Below are 23,105 nucleotides of genomic sequence, written 5' to 3' on the forward strand. Positions count from 1 at the left end.
GAAAATCTCACACAGTGTCAGCTATAGAGAACTGTTCAGCACCTAGACCAGCAGTACAGTTTCTTCTTGCCACAGAGCTGGTTCCCAACGGGGCGAGTTTCGGATCCTGCAGTAGATTACAAGCTAAATATCAGGCATCATGTGATGATAAACAGATTATTGTGTAAGCTTAGTTTTTTCCATGTGAAGTCATGTCTGAGCTTAGCACCACATGCCTCTAAATATCATTTAAAGCTGCGTTTGTTTGTTTGTTTTTAGTTAAACAAGCTTAAAACGTAACATGAAATTTTTGCTTAATTAATTAATGAAACAGAAACTGCAAAACTTAAAGATTTTTTTTTTTTATTTTTTTGTTTTTTACTACAGACATGACTTCAGAAATATTGAAATGATAGACAGTTTGTGCATCAGGATATTGGACTCTATTAAACCATGTCCCTATGATGAAGATTTCCCAGCTGAACTAACAGGCTGCCATTCTCATGACCAGATGAGCCTGGAGTTTGGGGATGGAGCTCGGATGAAGGCTAAGTGAAGGTGTCAGACGTTTGTATGATTAGTCTAATGTGACTCTGTAGCCATGGCAACAGGCGTGTGCAGAGGGTGATGTAATCTTTTTGTGCGAAACATCCATCTCTTTTCTTTCCTGTTTGTCACTGTACATCGTTCACTCACTTTCCTCGAACGCCTGTTCTCACTCCCCATGTGTATTTTCCATTTTCAGTCTCTTGTGTTGTCATCCCTCTTTTCTATCTCATGCTTTGTCCAGCTCTTTTCCCACATCCACCATTATCGCCTCTCCTTCTGTTTTCTTCCTCTGTTTTCTCAGAAATTGTAAATTCTGTTTAATATGGTTGCTATAAATTTTTACTTGCAGCACAGTGGAGAGCATGAAGATGTAAACCAGTGAGGACAGACAGAAATCTGACGTAGCAGAAGTATATTGTGGAGACAGAACAGAGGGTTAGATGGGTTGAGTGTTTTGCAGTGTTCACAACATGTTTTTGTCAAATGTACTCCCACAGTCCTGTCAGATAAAGTCTCCCTTCCACAGCCTGACTATTTATTTCACCTGTACTTTTCCACTTGTCACTCTGCCATATAATAAAGTCCTGGGATGCTTTATGTGTATAAAAAATGAAATAGTCCAACACACCGTGGATGAGTCTCCAGGGATATAGGGATGATTTAGATGGGTTAAGTTTATCACTAATATAACCAGCAGACCAGCATGTAGACCAGCAGGTCCCCCCTGTTTCCAGACTTTGTGCTAAGATAATCTTTTTCAGGCTCTCTCTCAGAAATACACAGTGATATCAATCTTCTCATCTAACCCAGTATGTCAAACAATTTAGCAGAAATTGTGGAGATTTGTGATATTTAGTGTTATTTATTTTTTGGTTCCATGTGGAATAGAAAGGTTTTAGCACACTGGTTCCCTTTATGCTTTGGGCAATGTAAACACAAAGTGTAATCTTGCCCTGGAGTCACTACATTAATCTCTGCCACCCAGTTTGACTGAGTCATGACTCTGAGGAGGAGAGAAGTGATTTCTGACACAACATGCGTCAGTCAGATGTTACTCTAAGGGTTAATTGCCTGCACTACAGGCAGATGGAAGAGTACAAATGACAGATACCATATGAAAGGAAGAGGAACCAGTGCAGTGATGATGAGGAAAAGCAGAAGGGGTTTCTGGACTAGGACACCAAGAGTACTGGCAGGTAGCCTGCTGGAAATACCCAGACTGTTCCCCACACACACTGAGATGCACGTCATCATTGTGTGCATGTGTGTGAATGTGTATGCATGGCACTAGTGGAAACTGTGCATGTTTAAAGGTAATCATGCCATCATCAATCATGTCATGATAAAGGTGCAGGTAGCAAACACACAGACACACAATCTGCCCGTGTAGAGCCTTCACAGGACACCATCAAAGAAGCAGCTGTTTCCCTTTGTCCCTGCCACATTAGGCACGCACAAAAAAACAGCGCACATGAACAATAAATGAATTGGTTTCATTACGTAGTTAAAGCACAAAAAGTTGCAAACACCACATTTCTGACCTGAATATATATAATATTAATACCAACACAAACAATATTAATGTCAATGCTGCATCTGTGTCTAGAAGTGACCTTGTGTGAACTCAACAACCCTCTGCTCAAATTTTGATGTAGTTCTAGAGCAATTTGACATGTTTTAATAGCAACACAAACAACCAATATCACACAAAAATAACTATGTAATATCTGCCCCAATATTTTATATATATATTATAAAGCAAACTGATTAATCAAAAAGAATCGGCGGATTAATAAGTAATGATTAGTTGCGTTCCATCTTCTCAGACTCTCTCGATGCTTGGATTGTAATAGTTTCCCCTGAAACTGGATCAGAACATCCCTTGACATAAGATTGTGAGATATTTATAAAGTATGTGTTCAATTTGTAATCTATAACTCATATTGATCCCTGATAGATGCTGGCTGACAATAGAGACCCAGTAGCCTAGTTTACAAGATCATTAGCTTGTTTCCCTCCATCCTCTCTCCTTCTCACCTCCCTCCCTCTCATTACCTCTCCTGCTCCTCCTTCCTCCATGCCTTACTCCTCCCCTCCTCCTCTGCCCTCAGTCCCCTGCCTGCTACCACATGCCCGCTACTGGACGTGTTGCCATGACAGCCTGCCAAGGTGTCATCACCAGGGTCATTTGCATAGCTGTACTGAGCATGCCCAGCAGAGTTAGGTCAGGAAAGCCGTCCTGAAGTGGCTGCATCCTGTTGAGCTGGAGTGCTGCTCAGTGTGAATACATGGATTAGGATGAATAACAGTATCTCTAATGGAAAGTTCATGTCTAATTAACCTTTCTGATATCAGGGTGGGGTGGCGTTCCACATAGATTAGACCACAGCTTCAAGACACAAACACACACACACACACACACACAGACAGAAGGAGTGTGATGGACAAATTAGGATTTGTTCTCCAAAGACAACCAGATAAAAGTGTAATGAACTGTTCAAATCCAGGGTCATTTCAGACGAGCCTTAGTCATTACACCAGTGCTGAGTGTGGTTTCTGTAGAGAGGCTGAGCTTGAAAAATTTATTGAATGTCTTTTTGTAACTAGGCTGCAGGAAAAAAAAAATACTATTATTATGTAGTGGCCCTGTAGACACGGCTTTTCGACATAAATCCAGATGTTATGAAATATACATCAGAGGAAGGTCTCTGGTTGTAAAATAAAAAATAAAATATTTAGATTCCATGAGTATTTACTACATATATTTAGTTCAGGGCTATAAATTACAATTATTTTCATTATTTATCAATTTGCAATAACTATATCTTATGAATTTATCAAATCTTATTAATAAATTAATCTTGGACACCAAATTAAACTAACTGGCACAGAGTCATAGAGTCATGTCCTTGTTACTCTCATAAATGTTTATCTTAACATCTGGAATCCCATTGGACCAGATGTCCTACCTTTTGTTTAGTCATATCAGGCTTTGTGAATGTGCAAAACTTTTCCCCAGAGTGTTGCTTCTGTTTGAATCTTTGCCCTAAGTGCGTCCCTGTCTTTATTAACGTATTACCTTCCTGTTCAGTTCCCTTTCCTGTTGTCATATGTCTCTTAGTAAAAACAAAGCAAATCCTATGAACTAAGGCAGAGGGCAGTTGAAAACAACACACGGTGCGCCTCTCCAAATTCCTGAATGAGATCTATGTGTTGCTGTGGAGGGATGTGAAATATGAAGGAGCGTGATGTGGTTTTGATATGGCCCCGGCACAGCGGAGGGATGCTCTGCTCGGAGTGCTATTTGTGGCTCGTGTATCTGGTTGCCTAGGAGACAGCTGGAAGAGTGCCAGCGGGAGGCCGAAGTTGACCTCAGACAGATGAATAAATAATCACATACCGAACGGGCAGTCACATATCATAGTTTATCTTGACTTAAATTTTCTATTATGTGAGGAACGTGCATGCTCACTTTGATTTTTAATAGGTGAATGGCTGTGATGCTGTCTCTCCCTGTGAGTGTGGCATCAGCCCCTCAGTTAAATCACCAGCTCTCTCCAGCTGCTTTTGTTGGACTTGAGATGTCAGTAGGTAAAAGCAGATTTGTAGTTTTGTTAGGCAGGCGCTGACCTTTAACACTGTGGGACATGTGAGCCTTGGTAGCTCTACTTTAGGTGTGTTTTAGTCTGTGCTGGACTGTAAGTGTCTGGGTTCTCTTTATTCTTCTGAGCAATGCAGAAAGCTCAGCTTGGGTGTCATCATGAGCACCTTGAACTAGTTCAGAGTTGTGCTTCCAAAGTGTTTTCCAAATACTCATTTTCTCTTTATTATGCTAAAAAAAAATTCAAGGCAAAAAAATAAATGTATATTTGCACCATGTCTGTGCCTCAGTTTCAGTATCTCCTCTTCTTATTTTCACCTTTTGTTTGTAAAATTTTGTTACATTTCTAACGAGACCATGGTCATGAGTGTAGTCAAGACTGCACATTTTAGATATAGATTTTAGAGCTTGTGCACAGAAATGGGTGCTTTCTAATGAGGAGGCAAATGTCTCTGTTGCTAAAATACCACCACAGGGTTCAGGGTTCATCACTTCAGTCCAGACTGGAGTGTAGCTGTGATGGAGCTGACCTTTCCACACATTTACACACATCACAGTAGTGACAGAAGAAAGGATGTGTGTGTGCGTGTGTGCGTGTGTGTGCAGGTGTGATGAGTTATGTACGGCTGTGCTGACACGTCCTCGGTTGTCCTGCCATATCATGTCACGTTGCGTTCTACTGCATGCTTCTGGCACATTTCCGTGAGGTTGTAGTTCTGCAGGCAGCCTCATCAGTCTGCATACTGATGCTGAGCTTCCTGGTACTCGGCACTGAGTCATGCCTCCATGATTGATGAGATTTGTGGCTAATTAGAAACAATTAGGAGGGTCTCAGCGTGAGATGAAATTTGCAGCTATTGACAGGTTTTTCTTGCAGTCAGCCCTTTTCAATTAAGGTTACTAGGGCTGCAATTGAAATTGTTTAATATTAGTGCAGATGCCTTTATAGTTTACTTGTACTTTATGTAAAAGTGCATAATAACACACTAATTATTTTAAACACAGTATTAACAACACCTTTTGAGTTTGCTTTGTGGTTTGATATGCAGTTTGTACCAAAACAACAGAAAACTGTGCAACTAATGTTTTTGGTGGTTGATTAGTTGTTTAAGCCATTTTCAAGCAAAACATGCAAAAATACCAAACACACTCTGGTTTCATGTTCTCAGCTGTGGGAGTGTCAATATCTTTAGGGGTTTTCTGCTTGTCAGGCAAAACAAGTGATTTGTACATGTCACCTCTGACTTCAGAAATTTTGCATTTCTCGCATTTAATGAACCAAAAAGTTAGAATATAGGAAAATGTACTGATCATGAAAATAACAGTTAATGTGATCAAATGTTGGATTAGCAGCTTATATGGTAAAATATGGTGATTAGCATGTATTTATGTGGAGAAAATGTAATTACTGTAGTAAATAATCAGTAATAAAATAGGATGCATGACAATTTCCACACACAAAGTGTAACAGTTGCATTACTTGGTCCGTGTCCTCCATCATGTTTTAAACAAGGGTCATAGGCCAAAGTTCAGAGTTTTGGGTTCACATGTGATTTTATTATTATTATTATTTTGGTTCTGCCTTGACATTTGAGAAGGCTCAGGCTCTGGTACTAATGGAAGATCGACCCATATGAACTCAGCCGTGTTGTTAATGGACATTTATCTTTTTTTATGGACTGTCTGGCCCAGCCACGCCCAAACTCCCTCCTGTCCTAATGTGATCAAATCTGCCTGACTTCAGCTCTCATCCAACAGTCACTTAAACACAGCAAAGTGTGTTAAACTATATGCATCCTTATCTATTGTTCTCTATCTAGTTCATTTGTAGTATTGTAGTAGTATTGTCAGTATATCAGTTTCCTTCACACTCGCAGACACACACACAATCGGAGAGGGAATAAAGCTGTCACCTGTCTGACCAGTACAGGTTCACAATGGGACGTCCATGTGTCCTGGTCTTAGTGATAAGGCTCAACAGGTTTGCTGCTGTTTTGACAAGATCATTTAAAAACACTGAACTTGATATTGGTTATAGATTAAACCCAGAAGAGACTCAGAGATAAATCAGAGTAGACAGTGGAGACGGTGACACCAGAATATTTTCTTCTGTCTCCGATCAGCATTTGAGTTCTGTCATGGTCATCTGGCACCAGGGAAAGTACATTTTTCACTTTGTGAACAGATATTTGTTAGTGTGTGGGTGTGGAAAACTCTTGTTTACACTGTGTGTGTGTGTGTGTGACGAACATCCCATCAGCATGTTCAGACCTCTTCTGGGATTAGGACATCTAGGTCTAAGAAGAACACAGATTAGTCTCTAAGTGGAGTTTGGAGTCGCAGTGAAACCACATGTTCTTAATTGCATCTACTTTGATCTACTTTCCTGTTGAATCATGACATTGTGGTGGGGCCTAATGCAGCATGAATGAGATAGTTCAGTTTAACCAGAAAGATAAAAATGTTCGTAATGTCAGCAAACTCCAAATGGGCTGAGTGTACCACACAGTATTCTTCAGTGAGTCCCTAACACTCACAAAGTAATTCCATGAGATTTACTTTAATGGAGCATCACATTATGTGACGCTGATGTCTTGATGTTGTAATTCTCTGCATTACTCTGTGAAGAACTGAACCAGGTTTCAGCCTGTTAACACCATGTCATCTTGTTGGATTAGATTTATTTAGACACACAGGTTCAGTGGAGCAGAATGCTAAGATGATTAGCATGAAAAAGGCAGCTATTAAGTCACTTTTAAAACAAATATTTGCTGCTTCCACCTTCTCAAGTGTATTTTTACAGTGAACTGAAGGGCTTTTGTTTTGGACTGATGGTCAGGCAGAACATTTTGATGTTCTTTAACCTTTAATATAAAACTTATTAAAACCCCACAAAAGTAGAATGTATTATTATTATTATTATTATTATTATTATTATAAAGCTCCATTGGTGAATTCAAACCTGGTTTAACTTCAGAACAGAATATTATAACAAGAAAGTCTAAAACCACTTCCCTAATCAAAACAAAAGATCAGAGTACAGACCTCTGATACACACGAGTGTGATACTCTGCTGTTTGTTCACTTTGTGTGTGTGTGTGTGTGTGTGTGTGTGTGTGTGTGTGTGTGTGTGTGTGTGTATGTGCGCGCTGGGCTTCAGTCCAGCTGGAAGATGCTAGGAGTGCTGTGCAGAGACTTTATTGATACAGGTCTCAGACAGACTCTATATTCTAATTTAGCACTAACTGTGGCACATGTCACATTAAATTAGACTTTCATTGCAATAATACACTAGTAATGAGGGGGAGTAATGGGTTTGGTGCAGTAAATGTTCATAAATGTTTATGAAAATTTTTATAAAGATGAGAAGTCAGAGCAGACCACGTTTTGATGGTGCAATATTATTTATTTACCAAAGTAAAGCTGGTTTAACCCGTTTGTTTTGCGTTGAGTAAAAATAAGGAGATATCCACCTGCCTCCAAACAAGTCTGTTTTTCTGCGAGCTGCTGCCTCCAAGTGGTCAACAATGAAGCTGCAAGTTAATTGGGCTTTTTTTTTTTTTAAAAAAAAGGTGTGAAAAATCCAAGATTTCCACTAGAGGGAGCCAGATACCACAGGAGAAATAAGTAAACAAAGGCAGAGTAAAAGTTCTCATGCAGTATCCATGTTTTTTTTTTTTTTGTGTCGTGCATTGTGTTTTTAGGTTTATTTCCAGTTCATCAGTGTACGGTATTTATCAGGTGTACCTCTCCTATTTGCTGACAGTGTGGTAAACCTCTCCCAGCATATTTGTGTAGCTGCTGGCAGCTGCTCATAAAAAATAAATAAAAACTTTTTTTTTTCTATTCACTTATTTAAGCCAAGATTTGAAGACTTGTTGTTCTTCTTTGGCCTCCACTTCACCAGCCCATTGTACATTGAGTTTGTCACTGCTTACATTTGGTTTTGTTTTCTTTGTCTTTTTTGTATGAATGCACATAACCCATGAATACACAAAAACTTTACATTTATATTACGTTTGTAGACATTAGTCAAATTCACTGAATGATCTAAGTAATGTTTTATGTTAAAACTTCACTGGTTCAAGCTTCTCTTTTGCACAAATGATGGGAGGTTTAATATCTTTGTGTTTGGACTGTTTTAATGCCACGTGATTAACATTTGTGTGCAGGTTAGACAGGAAAGTGCCTGATATGCTGTAGGAGCTGCCTTAAGTGGAATTTACAGTGGTGTGTGTGTGTGTGTGTGTGTGTGTGTGTGTGTGTGTGTGATTATGAGTGATTATGTGCTCATTTGCATATTCAAAGCCTCCATCTGTTAGTGGTGTGTTCTGTGTTTAAGGTTTGTTTCTGTGGAGGCGAGTAACAAACCATGACTGGATTAACTGCATTTTCATTGTTGTGTGTCCTGAACAGTTCACTGTGGGTGGAGGTTAGCATTGGCAGCGATTAGCTCAGCTGCATAGAGATATAGATTTATTAAAGGATATAGTAGAAAGGATGTAGAGTAAGGAGCACATCATGAAAGACTACATAAAGAAATAATGCAGATGGCATCTTTGCCTCTGACCCACATTTCTCCTGAGTTTGCTGTTTCCGCTCAGTGCTGACACACTGCCTGTTCAGGGACAGGAGGCAGCAAAGTAAGATGTGAGATAAAATGAAAGTAGGCATGTCACTGTGAAGACATCCAACAAGCCAAACTTTTAACCTTAAGATATCATCATCTTTTGTTATGCTAGTTTTAAGTTTCTGATCCACGTACAGAGAAATCACCTGCTGTTAATCCCTGTTTCAGGACAGACAGGAGGCCTTTAAGGGCTAATACGTCTAATTCATAAGCTCCTCTTACAGATGTTGATAATGAAGGATTAGTCCAATTAATCCCATATGTAAGTCACTCATTCACAGATGACATATTATGGTAGAGAAAGTGTCTGAGTCTCAGACACAGGGTAGACTGGATCTAGTCTACATTTTATTTTGAAAAATCCTTGTGGGGTTGAACCGATTTAAAGGATCTAAAGATTTGCTTTCAGACTTTATTCTATAACTTTTAACGTACTGCTCGTATGCCAGGTGTGCAGTCTGGACAATACCTGCAGCTGGTTGGATCAGTCTATATAGGTAGATCAATACTGTTCAGATGCCTTACTTTAAACAAAATGTTTCTATATGTTTGGCCTAGAAATGAGAATATTGGCTTAATCAGCCTGTCTTCTTTGGGGGTTTAGTGAGAGACACTTCCTTTACAGTGTGATTTGCAGTATTTATTATTATTATTGTTCAATTATTTTTAGTGGCAGATACTACCGTTAATGCTATTCAGGTCAGATGTTCATTCACTGACTGGCTCATATCCAGAGGGAAGTATCTGGGGCACAACATGAAGAGCAGCTTAAAGGTCACATACGACATTCAAAACACATGATGACTCCTCGTTTCCTACGATGTCCCCAACAAATCATCCTCAGGCACATGACAACAAGATCATATTTAATTCATTTTTGTTGTCTCAGAGTCACCAAAGAAACACGCCCATTATTTTTTTTATGGGGCTGAAAATGTAGTTAAAGAAGATGCATTAGAGCTAATATCTTTAAATTGCAGGTTGTTGTTATTGAGACCTCCTTCTTCTTCTCTCCTTTCCTCTTTGTTGTCATTTTGCTGGTACGACCTCCCATTACAGCTCTCGCTCATCCAAGACAGCCAATGGCACAGCTGCTCTGCTGTCACATGATATAGTCATGTGCTTCAGTCCCATCCCCTCTCCCATATTGTTAATATTCAAGGCTGCAGGAACATGAGCTCATAGCAGGACTCATCTTTCTCTCTCACACATATTAGAAACTTGTACCTGTAAACTTTTAAATCATCTGCTGTTAGTTCATTAGGTTTTGTAACGTCTGAGTGAAGGAAGAAAAATCTTTTTGCCCCCTCAGGCAAATTTTTTTCTTCAGAGTAATTTAAAGCTGATGGCCTCCTCCAAAGTATTCAGCAACATAGAAATCATAATGGCATCCCCTTTAGATATAATTATCCCATGTATGAGTGTATCAATTTATCATTTGTTAGGATTTGATTATTGATCTATTAGTGCACCACAACATGCTTGTATCTCTTCTGCTTCTTCTAAAACTGAAGTGACAATGTCTTTTGTTTTCTCCAAATCATTACTGTGACACAGCTAAAGAGTAAAGTACATTTTGTTTTTGTGCTGACTTTGTTTTCGTTAGACTGGTTGGTTGAACGTTTCATTGAGCCTTTCTCTGTTAACATCATGTCAGTTTTATTTAATATCATACATTGCACATTTGTTTCAAAGGGCTTTACAGTCTATGCAGCTTATGGCACCGACTGTCCTTAGATCATCAAATCAGAGAAGAGAAGGCTTTACTAAAAAAAAAAAAACAAACAAACAGGAGGAGAAAAAAGATTTTAAAATTAAAATGAAGAGATTCTTTGCATCTATAATGTGACTCATTTAACTTATCGAGCAGCTCTTGGTTTGGTGTGACCGTGATCAAGAAGGACGAACAGTGGGGATCCTGACAGTGAAGAGGCTGAGTAGAAGAACTTTTATAACAGGAGCATCATGGCTGCACATTTACTGCACTCTCTGCACAATGCGCTCTGCTGGACACCCACTCTGTGTGTGTGTGTGTGTGTGTGTGCGCGCTGTATGTTCCCTGTGTGAAGCCTCATCCTCCCTTTCTCTCTCTCTCATATCTCAGCTATAACTGCTACTAAGCAGAGGTATCCATCCATCCCTGCTCCCTCGATTTTTCCTGCCATCCCAGCTGCTCTCTCTACCTCTCTCTGCCCCCTCCTTTCCCACCCCTCCCTCTGACTCTACCTCCTCCGCCTCCAGTCTCACCCTCCTTTCCAGTGTCGTTTTCCTCCTGTTCATATGTCCCGACGAGACGTCACGGACTGAGTGTGTGTGTGTGTACACTGAGGATGACTCGGTGCTCAGGTGCAGGCGACGGGCTCTGGGAACCAGTGAAGCAGGCGACAGGACCAGCCTCTTTACTCAGACGACACAGCTCTGTGCTGGACTAGTGGCTGAAGCTTGAGCCCCAAAACTGGAACTCTATTAATCTGCCTGTAACTGAGATTTAATCTATTATTTTTAACCAAGAGGACAGTTTTAGCTGGCTGTGGATCATATCAATAAATTGTCTTTGTATTTGCTGTAATTGACACTCATTTTGTACTTTGAGCGTGGAGCAGTGGAAGCAGCTGCCTTCTCAGCAGTGGATCCTGAGGAGGTGAAACAGAAGAACATGTCTTGTCCCTGTCCTGCCCCAAACTGGACCTTTGCTCTGCTTTGTGTGGGTAGCTGCTGAGGAAGATAAGGAACAAAAGAAACAGGGGAAATTTTAAAAACAAGGCGAGGAAAATTCTTTCTAGACAATCTCCCACTCACACACCTGTGAGGGCTCCCTCTCTGACAAAAGCACAGCGAGGAGAGGAGGAACAAAAAAGATCATTAGGAGCTAAGAAGAAAAGGCTAAAGGGGAGACTCAGAGTCCACGCTCTGTCCCCCTATTCATCCTTCTGTCCACGTTTTTGTGTTTCCCACCTGTGTGGATTAATTGGACTGAAGCAGCATGGCGCACGCAGCCTCACAGCTGAAGAAGAAGGCAGATGAGAACCTCATGGCTGCAGAGGAGGAGAAGGAGAAAGAGAGGAAGAGGGCGAGGAAGCGTTCGCGTGAAGTGAAGAAAAAGGTAGAGAAAGCAGAAAGGAAAGAGTGCAAACAATGGGGAAATGAGAGCACAGAGCTGACACACCAGAGAGAGAGAGAGGGGCTGGAGACGCGTCGGTCTGGTGGAGTCTAGGAGGTTCTCTTTTGTCATGATGCAGCCTCCCCACACACACACACACAGTCATACATGCGCATACACACAGCGGTAAAAGGGGTGATCCCATTGGGAATACTGAGGGGGGTGGGTGGGCGAAAAGATGGAAAGATAGATGAGTTTATAGTCAGGACAGGGAAGAAAAGGGTAATGGAATCTGCTATGGAAGATATTGATATTTCAGGCGTCTTCACTCTTGAGTTATACACATTTTATTGTTCATTAAAGTAAAAAACTGCAATAAAAATCCTACTTTAAAATGTATTTTAAAAAAATCATACATAATCACGTAGTTTATTTTTCTGATAAAACCTACGGTGAGTTACTCCTCTGTGACAGGGCGCTGGTTGTGTCTGTCTGTGACTCACCCTCAGTCATTTTGTTCCATCTTAACTTTGTTTGTTAGAAAACATTTATTTTTACTGAACATCCTCCTTCATGCCATCACACTGTGGCTCCCTCTCATTTTTCATGTGTGTGTGTGTGGTCTCAGTGTGGGTCTCTTGATGTGAGCGGTGTGTGTGAATTCATGAGGAAATGGAGGCCGAAGGATCAGCAGTCACACCCTGCGGTGAGGTGTGGGTTGTTGTTACGTGCGTGTGTGTGTGTATGTGTGTGTGTGTGTGTACATGCGTCATGGTGCAAGGACAAAGTTACGGCTTGAACACAGACACGCACCAACATCCACAGGGTGATCATTAGGTCTGACTTGGAATCAATAATCCTCCTGATTGCAGTGGCAGCCTCATTGGTGAAACATTTCAGCACAATTGGACATTGATGTACGGTTCAGTGTTCGAATAACTTTGTTGATCTGTGTGTGTTTGCCCGTGTGTGCATGCTGACATTTGGGCTTATATGTGTGTGTGTGTGTGTGTGTGTGTGTGTGTGTGGATGTGGACCAGCCCCAGGCCATGATTAGTCCAGTGTTAGCCACCTGTCACTCAATACCAGTGACCTCACTGGCATCAAGGTCAAAATGGATCTAGAAGTAACTTCTCAGGGTGGTCAGTTAGTAGCTTTGCCACAAAAACCAAAACACTGTTTTCATTGTATTTCGTGTTATACTTCTGAAATATTGCACCGTTTACTCCACTACCTTCATCTGACAGCTTCAGATAATAGTTCAGATTAAGATTTCACACATAGAATACAAAGTCTGGTTGGGAAACCAAAGTACGTATGTTATATGAGCCGTTTCCCTTTTAAAAAATTCTTAATTTACTTTATTAAATGCAAAGAGAGAAAAATCTAAAATCTCAACACAGATTTCCCAGCAATAAAAGTCCAGGAACTTTTCCAGCACATTGTGATTAAAATTCCCAGAGCAGGCACTAAAGCATGGGAAGCTTCATGTGATGAGTCCACTAATGTGTTAAATGCCGTATATGTGTAATGTCATCCTCTGCAAAAATGGGTGTTTGTTCTTGGTCTACTGATCTTGCTGCTTTGTCATGATCATTCTTGCCCTCGAATTCCAAGTAAACAGTGTGTTTGAAGGGTTTTATAGATGATGGATGCATAACAACGTTGCAGAAATGCTAGTATTCCTAACACCAGGACGCCCTTATTCTGAAATTTCCTGAACCTTCGGGAAAGTACAATTTTTTTTTTTTTTACAGACTTTTTACAGGTTAAAACAGTCTCACAGTCTCGCTGGAGGCTGCTTCTTCCACTGGAGACACGTGTCCTCACTGCTTCCCTTTTCATGTGGAAAAATCCAGTGCAGCTGTGTGAATGTCTCTTTAAACAATGTAAGAGCGTTACATATTCAAGTGGTTTTCTTCAGACAGACCATAAACCAGCATTTAGTGTTTTTTGTTTTTTTTGTTTTAGAGTTGAGAACAGTAGTTAATGAGCTGCAGCATAATGACACACTGTCACTCAGCACTGAGAGGTACTGAAGGCAGAGCCCTTTTTGACACTGAGGATTCAGGTTAGTGTGGAAGGGACCAGAACTGGAAGGAGGGAAGGTTTGACCTTCACAGCACCAGCTGAACCTGGAGTCTTTGTGATCACAGATTTATGGTTTTGCCTATGAAAGCAACAGGTCATGGGAATGTGTTGCAGTAGTATTTTGTGTGTGCGTGACATCAGCAGTTTCGTTGTGTTCGTAGTGTTTTGTTTTAGAGCAGGTATCAGCTATCCTGAGCTCACTCAAGGTAAATCTATAACTCTGTCTGCACGGGGCCAATTTCTTGGCACCAGGGTGCAAAAATATCCTCTCTCACCTCAATTACCTTTCTCTTCTCTTCCTCACTTCACTTTCCCTCACCCCTCTTCTCTGTCTCTCCTGTGCCATCTATATACTTGGCTTCGCTTCAGATTAGATTAACAGATGCTGGACTGCATCTCGTGTTTGTGTCATTTCCAGTGTCTCTCACTTTTTTTCACTCCTCGATTTTTGGTCGGCCTTTTCGAAATTTGAATAAGCAGTTAGATTAACTTAGCATAAAGACTGGGAACAGCAGTTTTACCCAAACCTATAGAGCCCAGACTGTTAGATTTTTACTTGAGTTACAAACAGAAATATAAGGAGAAATATGCAGATTTTGCCTCTTGCTCTGCCATGCATGCACACTCCTACCCCTTCCTTTATTAAAATGAGGTACGCAGCACTGCATGAAGGGCCTCTGCATTTACTTGTGTGTATGATGCGTTTATGGTTCTTACTTCCCGTCGGCAGAAGCCAGACGAGCACCGGTGAGACCAGTGCTCAGTGAAGCTGCCGTTAAAGCTACTGATATAGAGGCTGTGCTATATATCAAATAATATAGCAGTGCAGTCGGTCGTTCAGGTTGGTTGGCTGGCTGCTACGCTGACTGACTGCTGCACCATGAGCAGGCTGATTGACTTATTCATTAAGAGGCTTTCTGTCTGATTGTGTCGCTGATTTGACGTGGCTGGCTGACTGATTAACTGCTGACTGATCTGACTGACTGGCTTAACGCAACCACATATCACAGTCTTTAATATTCAATTCATGCTGAATGTTTTGTTCATTCTGTTTGAAATGCTGTAAGACAATATTGATATTTGTGCAAAAAGCTGTCTGTGGGGCCAACCTTCTAAGGCAGTGGAAGAAGGTTATATTACTTTCAGCATGGACTGAAATTGGCAGCCTGACAAAATCAGTGTGTGTAGCCAAATGAGCTTCAAGGCAGAGAAGTGTAATGAAAACACTTCCCAGAGCCATTGGCATCATTTCCCTTCTCCTGCTTGTTTCCCTTATTGCTTTGGACCTCATGCTTTTAGTGATGGTGACTCCAGACTGACCTGACCTCTACTCTGTCCTTTGTTTAAATCACACACACACACACACACACACACACACACACACACACACACACACACACACACACAATTAGACATAAAGACAAAAAAAGCAGGCTCCATTTACTGTGCGTACCTGCATTGAAATAACATTACGTTTACATGCATTTTATTTTTGTTTCTAATATTCTGTACCAGTCATGTATATATATATATATATAAACCTATAAATGGACAAAATATTAGAAACGCCACCAACATGAAGGAGAAATATTACCGTTCTGAAGCCTTGCAGTCAGAGCTGTTGCACTGGATTCCTTTACATTGATGATGATGATGACGATGATGATGATGTGTTTATTTGAGCAGTTAATCAATACACAATTTTATACATCGCAATATCTCAGTGCCCAAAAGGTGTACCTATTAAAGTGGCCAAAGCATGTATGTGCAGTGGTTTTAAAACAGGAAGGCACAAATGATTTAGTGTTACTAAAATTAAAAACTGACACTTAATACCTCAATAGTGTATCAAATTCAAAAATAAGGTCAAAATGACAAAGATAGCACAAAACAAGACTTAACTATAATGGCAGGGTTAAAGATACAAGGAGACAAATGTATTTTTGTTCCGACAGTAGTCAGGATGCTGTGTCTCTTATGTAATATCAAAATCCAGCACTTCTTACATCTTTATTGTCCCCAGTCACCTCTGTGTTACCCAACATGAGAGATAAACGTATCATTTACTCAAAAATAACTTCCTCTAGATATAATCCAGACAGGGACCCTGTTTGTCATCACACTGTACTGTAATTAGGAGACAAATGTAAACGTAATCTTAGTTACTTGTACATACAAAGAGCGTAAAGGTTTTTCTGCGAGGCGGGACGAGATGTCCCTTATTTCGAAGTGAGAGGAGAATTAGTGAGCTGGGATGGAAACGCTGCTTCTTCTGAGGTTTATTTTTGGGAAGGGCTTGATTTGGCCTTTTTTTTTATCTGCAGCCTCCTCTCCTGTGCACACCACCCCCCACCCCAGCCTATCTCTCTTTATCTTTCTCTCCCCCTCCCAGCACTTCTCTCCCTCAATGCCTCCCTCCCTGCTCCGCTGTCAGCTGGCACAGGCTCATTGTTCTGCCACACTTCTGCTTCTGGGACTGGGGGGAGGAAGCTCATGCACACAGACATAGATGTTCCCTTGTGACCAGACATTATACCACATTAATCCCCTGACAACTATTTGAGCCAAGATTCATAACTGAGGCCAACTCATTATTCCTGCAGTGTCTGTCTCTCTGCTGCACAGTGACTTATTCAATCCTTAAATTTCCCTAAATCCCAGAACTCATAGTAATGCGCACACATTTGTTTTGACACTAACATTTGTATGAAACATTTTCTAATATAGACATTATGCTCAAATCTCAACTAATCAATCATAAATACACAGTTACAATATGATGTGTACATTGATACCTGCAGCTTTGTGGGGATTTTTCCATTCTAGGTTTTGAATGTCAATTGAAATATAAAAATTAACTTGCAACAATTTTGACAAATCAGTTAATAATTTATTTGTAATTTTTCAAGGAAAATACCAAAACATACATATATTACAGAGGTATGTGTATATACTTGCTGCCTTTCATATGCAAAAAGGTGATAATTATTATTATATGCCCTATTATAATATAGTAAACTCAATATCTCTGAGCTTTGAACACCTTCTGTGACTAACAAGCAGGGCTCATTTAAATTGGATCACGGGGCTGATTGATAAGTCAGGTGAAAAATTAAAATGAAATGATAATGTAAATAATGAAGCTCTTTGCTGAATTTAATTTAATCAATCCTGCATACCCCAGGTTCCATCCCTGTCCAGTTGACTGTGAAATCCTCAACTAAATTACTTTGTCCCAGAGAGCTGAGTTTGTGAGTTTCTGTAGTTGCTCCCTTAGCTGCTAAATGCTTCACTAAATGCTTCACTTATTTCTGCTAAAAACAGCCTCTTTGTGCATCCAGAATCACAGTTGTTGAGGGTATTGACAGTAAATTTATAGGTGATAAAATCAAACAGTGAAAAGATGCTAAAATTCTCTGTACTGAGGAAACTGCCATCAGGTGATAATTCTCTCTGGGCTTATAATAACAGTGGCTCCTTTGACTTTACATGTAGCCATTTCCTGCAGGATTGTTAATAACAGCATCTTCAGCAGCTGTTAATTTCTGTTGAGTAGTAGTCATTTTGCTAAATGTGAGAAGTGACTCTTTAATCATGGAATTGTCAACACAAACTTCAGCCATTCTTTGCTTTTCTCTCACCTTAATTCTCATAGTTGTTTCTTACTTACACATGCAGAGTCAGAAAGGAAGGAAAACACATGTGAGCATGCAAAAGCTGGAGCAGATGCTGACATCTGACAGACAAAGACAACAACACTGGAAACAAGCAACCTAAATTAGGAGAGAGCATATGAATTATAGAATGACTCCAGTACAGAGCAGAGGTAGAACGACAGCTGGAACAGAGAGGAGGCAGAGTGAAGAGCCAACATGACCCTGGGAAGGAAAGCTGAGGAATAAGAGAGTTTGAGACTGCAGAGGTGGATCAGAGGTGTGGGATTGGCAGACTATAATAAAAGTAGCATGTTTTATTCCCCTGTCGCGGCACCAGGATATAATGTTCACTGTAACGTATGGCTGTAGAGGGGGTTGCTGGGCCGGGGGATTGGTGCAGAGCCTGCCAAGCGTCGTGATTGGTGGATGGGGATGACGAGGAGGGGTCTGGTGGGTATGTGTGTGCAAGAGGTAACACATCATCAATATACTGCAGAAAAGACAGGATAAAATAGGATGAAATGAAAATGAAGAATTGGAAAAAGCAAACAGAGAGTGATGGCATTAGATCAATCAGTGTGATTGATGAAGTGGGAGAACTGAGCAGTGGCAGAAAAAGAGGAGGAAATTGGAGAGTGGGCAGACAGAGGGTGAGGATGTTGTTAGTTAGGCCTTTTATCCTCCACAGCTCTGCTCTCTCTGCAGTGGAGAATCGACGCTAAGAACTGGGACAGCAATGTCGCCCATTCTGCTGTGTCATTTCACTAAACACACCACTGCTTTGTTTTTCCATTATCAGATTAGCTATAGCTGTTAGCTGTAACACCGCAGTATATTGAATCAAACAGGCTGACATGTCACCTTGTTTTCAGTAGTCACAGGGAGAGATGTGTTGTGATTATTGAAGCTAAAATAACTAAAGCTGCATTTTTTTCTGGTCAGAAATTGTGGTTTAAAAACTGCAACATTACATGGCCCAGCTGGAGTTGGCATCTATTAGGTCTGCAGCTAGTGCTTATTTTTGTTGACTATGTTGCTAATTAAATTATTAATGGTCTTTATAATGTAAGAATATGCTGTAATACAGTCTTCACTCATTCATTCATTTATAACTAAAATGTCTTATTATTAGGTTTTAATTCCAATAGCCAGTTCATACAGTGTTGGTCCACTCAATGAGCTTTGGTGTCAGACTCAAATGGCAGCAGAAAAGTTCTTTTACTTGAAATGTATTGCCTACATTACCCACAATGCAATTTGACTGCCAGTAGTTGAGTCAGATAAAGTTGTTATGCTAGTAACAGCTAACATAGATGGGAAAATAGGACTAGATTTGAAAACGAGTGTATTTCTGTTCAGCAATGATCCTCTCACTTCAGGCAGTTGGGGAAAAGGTCGGAGGGTGAGGTGTTGGTCTGTGGCGCTGGTCCAGCACAGGGTCACGACGCTGACAGGGTGTGAGTGTGTTTGTGGAAAAGCCGTGAGTGTCCTTCACTGCTCTCTGCTGTTTTCTCAGGGGGTAGTGGACATTTTGAAGATCAGAAGCTGGGAGGACAGACAGAGGGTTACACACTCACACAGGCCACTGGAAGACCTTAGATCTGGTCCTGTGTGTGTGTGTGTGTGTGTGTGTGTGTGTGTGTGTGTGTGTGTGTGTGTGTGTGTGTGTGTGTGTGTGTGTGTTAGTTCAGATAATCCATCAAAGCATTGTGTTTTCCTATAGCAGCCTACTGGGTTACTAGTGCTAAGATAATCAATAATGAATCAATAACAGATTTTATAAGTGATTCCCTGTTGACAAACTGATTACAGCAATTTTTAAATTAACAAGCAATTTTAAAAACTTCACTTCAGCCCTTGAAAATAGCAAAGTGCATTATTGACTATGTTAAGACACATTGACTCTATAATTCAGTAAATCAGAAATAAATAGTTGATTAACTGAATTACAGTCATTTAGTTAGTTATTACCAATGTTTGATCTTTTGATTTCAGACATTTCATGTGTTCCTGCGTGATATAATGGAGGACTAATGGCTATTATTACACCGTCCTCCACTCCAGCTGCATGGCTCTTAAGCAAAGCTTTCAATGTAAACTTCCAGCCGTGCAGCATATCAGGACCTCCTGTGGGCGTCTCATAACAGCAGTAAGCTTTCAGAATCCTCATTTTTCATGGTGACAATAGAAGAAGAAAAGACATTTACTCACTAAGTGCTGTGGCGGCAAGTTGTGCCTCTACTGGGTTATAAAAACAGCAGCACAGAAGGTGAAATGAAGCTGTCGCCCACATGGACTGTGCTGTCATGGATGCAGCCACTGAGAAGCTAATTACTTTTTTATGAAACATGGTCGGGGGTCATAGAAAAACACCAGAACCAGTGCTCATCAGTTTATATGTACAGTGTCAGTGAATGGAAAATGTTTGCCATACTAAATAATAGCTAATATAATAGCTGATAATAGCTAAAAATGTCTGTACTGGTCTGGAAGTATAACTCCATGCACCATGGATTAATTCATCGCCCAGTCGGTTTCTTGTTGGTTGCAGGAGGTGGAAATAGGACTCCATGCTGCTGCTGGTCTTGGTTCTCTCTCCATCAGGCTTGACTAGATTTAGGATGTCTATTTGGGTCAGGTTTGGCTGTGCTCAGGCATCCTCATCCCAGCTCTCTCTCTCTCTCTGTGTCTCTTTCTTTTTTAAAAAATGTATTATTAATTTATGCACAGGTAGTTTTTTTTTTTTATGGCTCATTTTTGGTGATTACCTGGCCTGACCCATTATGGTTGGACTGCACTTGGCTCTTTTTCTTTCAAATGTTTTGTGTCATTAGTTTAGTGATGCCCTGGCCCACTAACATTGTGCTGAGATGTGCAGCAACTGGGAGCGCTCAGTAATCACGGAGAACTTGGTGTCAACTGAAAACCCTGTCCTCAATTACACAATTCCCTACTGTCCTCTCTGTTTGTTTGTTTTTTTCCTTGCTCTCTGTAAAGCTTCACTTACCTCCTCATATTGGTTTCTCCTATACAACATAATACTGTTGCTGTTTTTATTTTATTTGACCTTTTTTTTTTATTTTATCTTACTTTTATCTTACTTTGTGTAGCTATATACATTTTTTTCCTCCTCACTTAATGTATGGTTTTCCACATCACTATAACAAATCCCTTATGTGAAAATGTACTTGGCAATTAACCTGTTTCTGATTCAGATTCTGTTCAAACCCTCAACAGGCTTTTCTGGGATTAAATGGATAATATCGTTCACATAGTTTGTAACTGCTGACATCCAGGTTTTTGAATGCAAATGAGAAAAGAGCTGTTAAATTGTACATTATCAATGCACACCAGGATCACTGCGGTATCTGCAGTGTCCGGAGCTCGTGTGACAAACGTCCATACTAATCTGTACCAGTCTGCAGCTCTGCAGAGATGGGAAATAGCCATGCTGGTGTAGTACATACAACCAAAGTGCTCTATTGATTTACTGAGCAATTAGTTAATTGCCTTTGTGCTCTGAGCTGTAAGGCTAAAGACCACTGATCATACACTACATCTGCACTGCTGTTGTTTTGTGCATTTACTGTAGGTTTTATTATTTCAGTAATAGATCCTCACATTTGAAGACTGAAATATGTCTCTCAGATTGCACTAAATATCTAACAGATGCATTGCTATTGCATTTTGTTAAAACATTCATAGTCACCGCAGTAAAAACCTGTGAAATATCTCAAAAACTGTTGGATTAATTGTGATGAAATTTGCTGCAGGTATTTGTTGTCTCCAGGGGATGAATTACAATACCTCAGGTGTTATCAAGGTGCTCCAGTACTTTGATTGATGACTAAATTGGCAGTAATGGTAAACAGTAATGGCATACCCATCAGCCTCAGCTGTACTTTTACTAAATAGCACATAAAATAGCATATAAAGTAAGATAGTGAACATGGTAAACATTACACTGTAATTTTGAGAATGTTAACATGCTGCTACTAGCATTAGCTCAAGGCGCTGTGGTTTCTAGACTCTTAGTCTTTTTAAACTCAAACACTTTTCTATTTTTAGTGTCTGTGTGGTTTCTCTGTATGTGAGGCAAAGTAGATGCTGCAGTTACTGTGAAGAGTAGAGGCTGTTGTTCACATGCACCACATACTCTGCACAAGCCTGTTGGTGCACTGTGCATGCTTTAGGTCTGGGCCAGATGTTAATTTATTCATGATCAGCGGTCTGTCTCTGTCAGAAGAGATAACCAGAGCAGTGGTCCAGCAGCTTCCCTTCTTTCTTACTTGCTCTACTTCTTTTTGGACCTCGTCGTGATTGTCTTTTGCAGTAGGACAGTCAAACAGGGGCTGCAGTCTTTGACCTGCACATATGAACTGACAGGATCACTGTTTGTCTTTGGGTCTTTCTCTCTGAATCTCTTTCTCTCCTCTAGACTGCCAGTATGTCTACCTGCCTATCAGTCGGCATACGCAGATATAGATGTGCACACAACCTTACATCAGCACCATGCCTGTAATCCAGCAGCAGCAGCAGCAGAGCACTGTCATCAGTAGTCACCCAATGAGGAGAAAAGAGAGCAGATCTGTTCAGCCAATTGCAAGGAGACCTAAAGACTGACGGCAGCAGCTGACAATGAGAAATAGCTGAAGGGAGGGTTTCCTGACGCATAGTGCATGTGTGTGATGACTGGAGTTGGAATATCATAAAAAAAAGACTAAAAATATGGTCAGTTTGTGATTCAGCACTGGAAATATATAAATAAGAGATTTCAAGTCTCTCACATTCCACTGCAATGAAAAAGACAGAAACAAAGGAGTTGAAGAGTTTGTTCGATGTATTTTTATCCTCCCCCATCTGTAGTTTAAGTGCTGTGAGGATACTCAGACTGCAGTAGCCAAGCAGCCAATCAGATCGCAGCACTCAACAACCAGTCAGACAGGACAACACACACACAGATTGCCTTGAAACACCTATTGATTTCATATGATACAAATGACACAGTCCTTTTTCACAGACGAAATGCACTTTTTCTTATGTAAGCAATTCTTACAATCCAATGATGGCATGGAAACTGAGTTCTGTGCTCTTGTATCTGTCAGACAGCTCCTGTTTTTTATGTTTAGGAACAATAAATTATATTACACAGTACAGATGTCCTGCTGCAGCTGATGCAGTACTACTGACAGACCACTAGGGACTGACATAGGACCTGAAAATTAATGGCCTGGCAAGCTGAGAGCTGTGTGTGTGTCTTTGTACTGTTTTGTAGACACGTTTTAGTGCAATATTATTGTTACAAGGAAATTGAGGCTGGTCCTCAGAGGGTTAAGGTTACAGTAAGGGGTTATGGATTGCATTTTGTCACTGAGTGTGTGTTTGTGTGTATATTGTGTGGGTGTTATCAAGGTGTGAATGTGACTGTGGATACTCTAGTAACATACACCTACCAACACTACTACTACTACTACAGTTTTTCTTTTGTGCATCACACAC

The 23,105-nt window shown here is 40.5% G+C and overlaps 1 protein-coding gene across 28 annotated transcripts in view; it reads left to right on the forward strand.

Annotated features, from left to right (window-relative positions):
- LOC113135227 (ankyrin-3-like) overlaps positions 1-23,105 on the forward strand; it is a 108,853-nt gene that overhangs the window by 16,414 nt on the left and 69,334 nt on the right. The gene's annotated exons all lie outside the window — the stretch shown is intronic.

Source organism: Mastacembelus armatus, chromosome 19 (genome assembly GCF_900324485.2).
Source record: "Mastacembelus armatus chromosome 19, fMasArm1.2, whole genome shotgun sequence".
Classification (NCBI taxonomy): domain Eukaryota; kingdom Metazoa; phylum Chordata; class Actinopteri; order Synbranchiformes; family Mastacembelidae; genus Mastacembelus; species Mastacembelus armatus.